Source organism: Rhipicephalus sanguineus, chromosome 11, assembly GCF_013339695.2.
Source record: "Rhipicephalus sanguineus isolate Rsan-2018 chromosome 11, BIME_Rsan_1.4, whole genome shotgun sequence".
Taxonomy (NCBI): Eukaryota; Metazoa; Arthropoda; class Arachnida; order Ixodida; family Ixodidae; genus Rhipicephalus; species Rhipicephalus sanguineus.
The window spans coordinates 80,551,119-80,559,141 of NC_051186.1; the positions used below are offsets into that span (position 1 = coordinate 80,551,119).

General features: G+C 51.2%; 1 protein-coding gene across 11 annotated transcripts in view; it reads left to right on the forward strand.

The window, feature by feature from the left end:
• The window catches only part of LOC119375196 (GRB10-interacting GYF protein 2), a 676,837-nt gene that overhangs the window by 293,075 nt on the left and 375,739 nt on the right, over positions 1-8,023 (forward strand). The gene's annotated exons all lie outside the window — the stretch shown is intronic.

Below are 8,023 nucleotides of genomic sequence, written 5' to 3' on the forward strand. Positions count from 1 at the left end.
TTAAGCACAAGAGACGCAGCAGACTTAGCCGTATTTATAACAAAAGAACAGTACTTCCAGAAACTATTCCCTGCCGAAACACTAATGCGCACATATGTCACCTAGAAAAAGCTGAATAGTTTACTGCAAGGAAGCCAACAGCCAGATAAACTAGAAGAATTAACAGTGAATAATGAACTCATAGCAGGTACGGCATTGGCTGACGCGCTTAATAACTATTTTTTGTCACTTGTAAGTAGTAGAGCACTGCACGGGCCGGATTTTACGGTCCGGGCCCGGCCCGGGCCCGCTTTATGAAGCCCGAGCCCAGCCCGGGCCCGTGGTTCCAAGCCCGGGCCCGGCCCGGGCCCGGGCGTACATGACCCAACCCAGCCCGAGCCCGGCCCGGGCCCGTCGTTCCAAGCCCGGGCCCGGCCCGGGCCCGGGCGTTCATTACTAAACTAATCCAGGGCGCGCTTGTTCATGACGAGGCCCGACCCGGGTCCGCTAGAGGATATTAGTTGTTGATGATGATTATTAATGATGCCGTGCGCTTTGTAGCGGGCGATCGGACGGAAAATCCGGTGTGTACATGCATCGAAATGTTGCTTTGCCCACGGTGGTAGCTCAGCGGTTGGGCTGTTTCGCTGTTAAGTCCTAGGACGCGGGTGCGATTCCCGCGGCCAGGACGGCCGCAATTTGGTGGGGGCGAAATGCAAGAACACCCGTGTATATACTTATCTTTAGGTGCACGTTAGAGAACTCGAGGTGGTCGAAATTGATCCGCTGCCACTACGGCGTGCCTAGTAATCATATCGTGATTTTGGCGCGTAATACCAAGGAATATAAATGAAATGTATCGTATCTGTCAACCTCGAATAAAAGACCGAAACCTTTATGCCTCCCATGGGAACAACCGTGATCTGGCCCATTGTTAATTAGTGCTGTATATATATATGCGTGTCACTTCAGCTTGGCACAGTATACCTTAGACCATGCAATGCATAACATTCGCGTGTGCTCGAAGGCCCGACTTACGCCTTTTAATGAGCGGGTCCGAGTCCGGCCCGGCCCGCAGCCTCAAGCCCGGGCCCGGCCCAGGCCCGTGGCTTCAAGCCCGGGCCCGGCCCAGGCCCGCGGCTTCAAGCCCGGGCCCGGCCCGGGCCCGCACTTTCAAGCCCGAGCCCAGCCCGGGCCCGCCGGAAAACGCTTCGGACGGCCCGGGCTTTCGGGCCGGCCCGGGCCCGTGCAGTGCTCTAGTAAGTAGTTCCCATGATGCCCGCTGCATTGAATATTTGAAGCCTAAAATCGTTGAAAGGACATTCCTAAACCCGACTGACACTCAAGAGATACACATCATGTTTCGCAGTATTCGAAATAGGAAAAGTTCCGATACCGATGATCTGCAAATTCCCACAGCAAAGCATGCACTAGATCTAACCATTCCTGTCTTAGAGCGCGTGTACAATTTTTCGTTGGCGAACGGCGTATTTCCAAGGCGCATGCAAATCGCGAAGGTAACAGCACTTTTCAAATCTGGCGACCTAAACAAGTTCTCCAACTATAGGCCAATATGAATCCTGCCTGTTTTTTCTAAATGTCTTGAAAAGTTCATAAATGTAGCATAACCTCATTTTGTAACCAGTACAATGTGCTTACACATTACCAACTTGGAGTCAGACGAGGTCGCTCAAGTGAGTTAGCATTATTGACTCAAAAAGAAAAAGAACTCACAGGGCCCCTTATGCAATCACCTAAGACGACTCGAAGGCGAAAGCCATCTTCTTTTTCTTCTCATTCGATGCATTGATCCTGCCCCACCACTCTTCGAAAGCTTTCTGCACCTAACGTGATTATGCACTGCCTCCAGGATCGGAGGCGACTCACCTGGTCTTGCACTGCCTTCGTGATTCACCCATATTTCACCAAGGTACGATGTCATGTGATGACGCCACCATGAGATGTTACGTCACGTGACGCCACAGTGACGTCGTGATGACGTCATATCGACTTCACAAATTCTGGTGATCTTTGTCGTCATGATGATGTAATATGGTGACGTCTACACGTGATGATTATTTTTAGGGGCGAAGCGCCTTAGGGTCTCGGCTTGTCGGCGTGTCATATCGTCGTCACTGTCCATCATAAACGGGTATGCGCCGCAAAAATTGCGTAAATCCCGCTACTCGCCACCGGTACACCAAAAGTGAAGAAGGCAATAGTTAGCCCGACAAATAGCCGACGACGTATCAGGATTTAATTGCATGAATTAACAGAAATATGAAATTCTGTCTCAAAATTGGTTTCAAATTCCCAGTTCTCTCCTGTAAAGCATACTTCGTAGCATGTCGCGGTGTGTTACCCGAAGACAACTTACCGCAAAATCGCTGCTAATGGGCAATGAGAGACAGAAGAAGAAGAAGCACCTTAGGTTAAGCTGCATTCCGACGCAGTTTTCCGACGACCTTAGTGGAGCTGAGACACCCTTCCCTACATGGCCGGCTTCAGGCTTGAAACCACTAGTGCCTCATAAAAGAAATCTCTCTCAGAACAATGTGGCAAAATACCTCGGTTGGATCCTTCTTCTGTCTCGTAGTCTTTTTTTGTCTAATTGCCCATTAGCAGGGCTTTTGCTGTGGGAAACACAGGCGCACACTGCATGCTTCGCCACTCCTAAGCTTTTTTGCATGACTTGTCCCGGAAGAAAATGCACATAGATAGTCCTGCTGCGTGTGGGCGGAGCCCCTAGTCCAGGGTCCCACTGGCTTCAGTGGCTCGCCGGGCCTGGCCGAGGGTTACCAGCTTGCTCCCCAAGTCCAGGTTGGACAGTCGCACCTCCCACTACTAGTTTCGAGCGAGTCTTGGAGTAGCGGCGAGACGGCGCCTGCTGGGCGCATCTGGCATCTGGCGTATGGGATGTGTCGGAGGGTTGGTGTGTCTTCACACCAAGAGTATTTATTCTCCTGTCTCTCGGGGTACATCTTGTGTAGTCTTTGCAAGTGAGGAAATGTGTTTGTCTGTAGTTGGCGCCAGTCCCTCGCCTGGCCCCTTTTGAGCTTGGGATGGTGAGGAGCCTTGGATCTTCGTCCGAGCCTCTGGACCCCTAGAATTTCACGTGGCGTGCCGGGTGTGGGGGCGTTCGTTGGGGCGGAGTGCTCCGCGGCGCGGCCTGTCATGTCTCGAGACAGGCAGTCCACCCGTTCGTTGCCGTCCACTCCGGCGTGTGCTGAACACCAGGTTATTCCAAGGTCCTGCGTGAGGATCGGTCCAAGGATGCGCAAGACGCTGGCCGGCAAGACCCCCCCCCCCCCGGGAGGTATAGGCGGCATGCTTCCTGTGAGTCTGTGAGTATATATGCCGATTGTTCCTTGGCTTCGGCGGCACGTATGGCCAGGGCGAACAGCCGTGGCTTCCGCCGTTGCGATGAATAAGGTGCGTAATGATGCAGCAGCGATCGCGCGTTCCCTATTTGTCGCAACCGCGGCGAAAGTGGGGCTCTGTGTGGCTGTGTGCGGGCGTAGATTTGCATCCGCGAAATACGTGTCCGGGTCGTCCTGCCTCCTTAGCAGAGCTGTAGCCCTGGCTCGTTTTCGTCTTGCGTGGTATGTAGGGTGTATGTTGCGTGTAATGGGATCTACATGTAGCCGTGTTCGCAGTGCGTGTGGTAGTATTTCAGTCTCGTCACAGCAAAACAGCGGCGCCAGGGGGTAGTGCAGTCGTCTCAAAAGACAACGTCCCTGGGGTGTCGCGTTAAGGCTTTCTCGCTGAGCGATGATCGTGGCTGCGGAGAGTTCTACATAGGTGTTGGGCATTGTGCACCACCGCCACATTTACCTGTAGTGTGTTATTAAGAAACTTTATGATTGCAAGAGCCAGCGACTAAGCGATGCCATTTTGTATCATGCCTCACGCGTCGTCTCTTGCAGCACCGATCAGCCCTGTTGTCATCGCAGCTTTCGCCGGCCGTAACAGCCGAGATTCGCCATTTGAACTTTTTAAGAAACCTCAAGAGCTTCAAAAAGCAAATTTTCGCAAGCCTTGCTCTGTAACCGCAAAAATGTAATGAAATCTTACCAATAATAGTGGTGTCAATTTCACAAGTCGCGCTGTGTGCTCCTCGAATGAATGTTTATATGCCTCAACTTATGTGTTTAACGCCGCGGTGGTACAGTGGCTACAGTGCTCGCCTTCTCAGCTGAAGTTTCCGGTTCAGTCCGGGCCTCGGCGATCGCATTTTCGGTGGAGGCGAAAATACTGGACTCCCGTGTAATTAGATTTATGTGCACGCTAAAGAACCCCATGTGGTCGGAATTCCTGGAGCCCTCCACTACGACGTACCTCACCGTCATCATGGTTTTAGCACAAAAACCCCAGCAATTCACCTGTGAGTCAGCGTCTTGTAATGCTATTCTGTTGTAAGACGAGCGAGTTATTCCGTAACTTTGATGCACTGATGAAAATGCTGACGAACTTGATCATTCGAACGTGGGTTAGGAATTCAGTTTTCTCGAAGTCAGAAGTGTCTTAAAAATGCGCAATTCCTAATATCGACCTTACGCGGTGTTCAGCAGATCGCTTGCAGTCCACCTATATGAAATATTTCAAAAATTACACATCATCTCCCCCTACGGGCAACGATGGGGGGATGCGAAAGCATCGCGGGGGGTGCGCATCGAGTTTCTGTTTCTGTTATGCGACTTATGAGACGGTGATTGTCGCGGCGTTTGAATTACCGCTTGCCGACGCTGACGTTTGCGTTCAGCTTCCCGAGCCTTCCTCTGCTCCGCGGCGATGGCGCTGCCGCTGCATCTAACACCGACGTTGACGTTGTTCATGGCGTTTCGCACACCGTTGCAAAGACTGAGAATGACGGAAGCACAGCGAACGCGCGCTTTCGCAGCCTCGCAGCTTCGAGATACGCTTGCCGGCGTTGCCGTTTACGTTGCCGTTTACGTTGGGAGTTGCATTCACGAAGGCGTACACAACATTAATTGGAGTGACCAACAGTGCGGCATGCGAGGTCTGCAGCACTAAGGAAGACATCGATCATCCGCTATGCCGCTGCCCTCGATTTGCCTCTGAAAGACGAACTCTTTCTGATGCGATGCGACGATTGGACGATCGGCCGCTCTCCGTGCAGATGATGCTGGAGCACCGTCCCCATCGCTCGTCGGCCGACAAGGCAGTTAAAGTACTTTTGTGCTTTTTAAGGACTACTGGCTTTTGTGAACGCTTGTGACTATTGTACAGTGCCACCGCCACATATGTGTCAGCGCATTTATTGATAATTTCCTTTGATTTTTTTCTCGCACCCCCCTCTCTCTCTGTCTCTCCCATCTTTCCACTCGCCTTCCCTTTCTCACGGCGTAGGGTAGCCAACCGGACTCTATCTTGTTAACCTCCCTGCCCTCTCCCTTTTGTATTCCTTCCTTCCTTCCATCCTGCTTTCCAATTCGTTGCTATCGCATTGATTGTTTCGCCCTTGCGGCGAAACTGCGAATTATTGTATCATTGACTTTCGCACGTGTTATATGGAAGCAGTTCAAAAATAACAATAGTATTTATCAGCATGCGAGTGGCACTTTGCCAATGAAGCAGGATGTGCATCTGCGCACTCTTCACGTGAACAGCATATGATACGATGCTCGCACTGAAGAGAAGGCAAGCTTGCAGTTTTACTCCGCAGCTGGCTTCTAGTTAAATTATTCAGATAACGAAACTACACTAGTACGACGCGCGCGCTACATGATTAAAAATGTGGGAAGCTGTACATCAACTCGAACCTATGCAGCGGATGTTACAGCTGCGTCTCATACGCTATTCAAATTAGTCGGATCGGAATGAGTCGGATCGGGGGGAACGGAAGTTCAGCGCTCTGAGAAACAAAATCTTGATGTCCTGAAAGTGCTATATAATACACGTGTATGCCACGCCAACGGTATGCCTGATGGTGGAGTCAACATTTTCGAAGAGGTCTCCGTAGTGTATACAAGAAGCAGTTGGTGAGCCAAAACAAACGATATTGCTCTTGATCTTTCTTTCAGTGAACAAATGTACAGAATGAGGTGCGCCTACACGCCAAATTATATCAAATACCTTTTTTTTCTAATCTAGAATAGCATATTTGTTGCGTGAGAACGGCGTATTGCTTTGAAGCACCTTAGTTAGGGACGTATTCATCGGCCTATTTACCGGGAAGGGGGCGGAGGGAGGGCGCTGGTTCCCCCGCACTTTGAATAATGAATAAAGGAGCTCGTGTGACATTGCCTCCCTCGGAAAAGCTACAGAACCTTGAAGTGGATACACAAGAATGTACAATAACAAAGCAAAAAAAAATGGCTGATCCCCCTGTCATAGGAATCGGTACAACACGAAAGTAAAACGTGTCTTCACAGACGTAGGTGAGCGTTTGTTGTGCATTCTTTCGCCCCGAGGGCGAAGGAATGAATGCTATAGCAACAAGTTGTAATGTCACGCGAAGAACAGAAGCAGCTCGAAACTTGCAACGCGCTTCTCAAGCAGAAAGGACGCATGGAACGAAGACACACAGGATGAGCGCGAACAACTGTCACAGCTCGACAGTTAAAGCGCGCTGGTCAAATACAAAGGAGGACGCACGAAACTAACGCAAAGTATACAGGATGAGTGCGAACTGTCACAGTTGCAACTTATTTGTTTGTGAGCAGCGCGCTCCTTTCGCAAAAGCGGCCACTGCAGTGAGCGAAGTGATCTTCGTGCTCTCTGTAGCTTCAACGCAAACTTGGGGTGAGAGCGCAAGATGTACAAGATAAGCGCGCGCGCAGGAGCAACCATGCCCTGTTGAGGCACACGCTCATCTCAACGCGTGGGACGACGACATTTAAAGCGCGCTCTTCGAACCCTTCGCGCCATCTCGCTAGTGATAACGAAAACACGCTGATGTACCCCGATCTCTGAGTACTGCCGCCGGCACATGGTGTATATAAATAGCACGCCGCTAGTATGACGAAGAACATGCCGTCTGTGGCGAAGTCGTTTCGCGCTGCGCGCAGGGGCTCGAGGAGTAGTAAGTTCGACTCCCGGTGACGGAACTTTTTCTTCTAGTTTTTTTTTGCCATATATTAGTCTTTATATTTTACAACGTCATATCCGTGACGGAAATGCGTCAGTGGAGCCGTGGTGGACCCCGGCATAAAACACTTTCGTGTTAAAAGTACAATCCTCAGGGTCGCTAACGCGCGAAAAACGGCTTAAGGCGTACGGCATAGACAACTGCACGTCGTCCGCGACGCCGCTGAGAGTTCGTGATGCCATCCGGGTTAACCTCGCAGTCCAGAGCGCCGAGTCGTCAAAGCATCTTGTATGACTCGAAGTATCGCCGAAGAAGCTTTTCGCTAAGTCCCCGTCGGTGTATTGGCATCCAGACCCAAACACGGTCACCGGGCTGGTACTCTATGTGGCGTCTCGAAAGTTGTAACGACGGCCGTCGGTCTTTTTCTGGCTCTTTTTGTTGCGCAGACGGGCGAGTTGTCTGGCTTCTTCGGTGCGCTGAAGGTAGACGGTGTAATCGAGGTTTGCTTCGTCAGTGATGTTGGATAGCATGGCGTCGAGCGTCGTTGACGGGTTCCTTCCGTAGACCAACTTGTATGACGTCATCTGCGTCATTTCTTGTACGGCCGTATATAGCATGCGAAAGTCACGTACGGTATGATGCCATCCCACGTCTTGTGTTCGACGTCGACGTAGATGGCCAGCATGTCGACGATGGTCTTATTTGGACGCTCGATGAGGCCCTTGGTTTGTGGGTGGTAGGCAGTGGTCCGGCAGTGGCTTGTATGGCTGTATCCCAAGATCGCCTGAATTAGGTCAACAGTAAAGGCCGTACGTCTGTCGATGATAAGGGCCTCTGGAGCGCCATGACGAACGAAGGACGATGTTTTCTACAAATAATTTGGCTACCTCGTCGGCACTGCCTTTGGGCAGAGCCCTTCTTTCGGCGTAGCGGGTGAGGTAGTCTGTAGCTACGATGATCCATTTATTTCCAGAGGTCGACGTTGTGAACGGC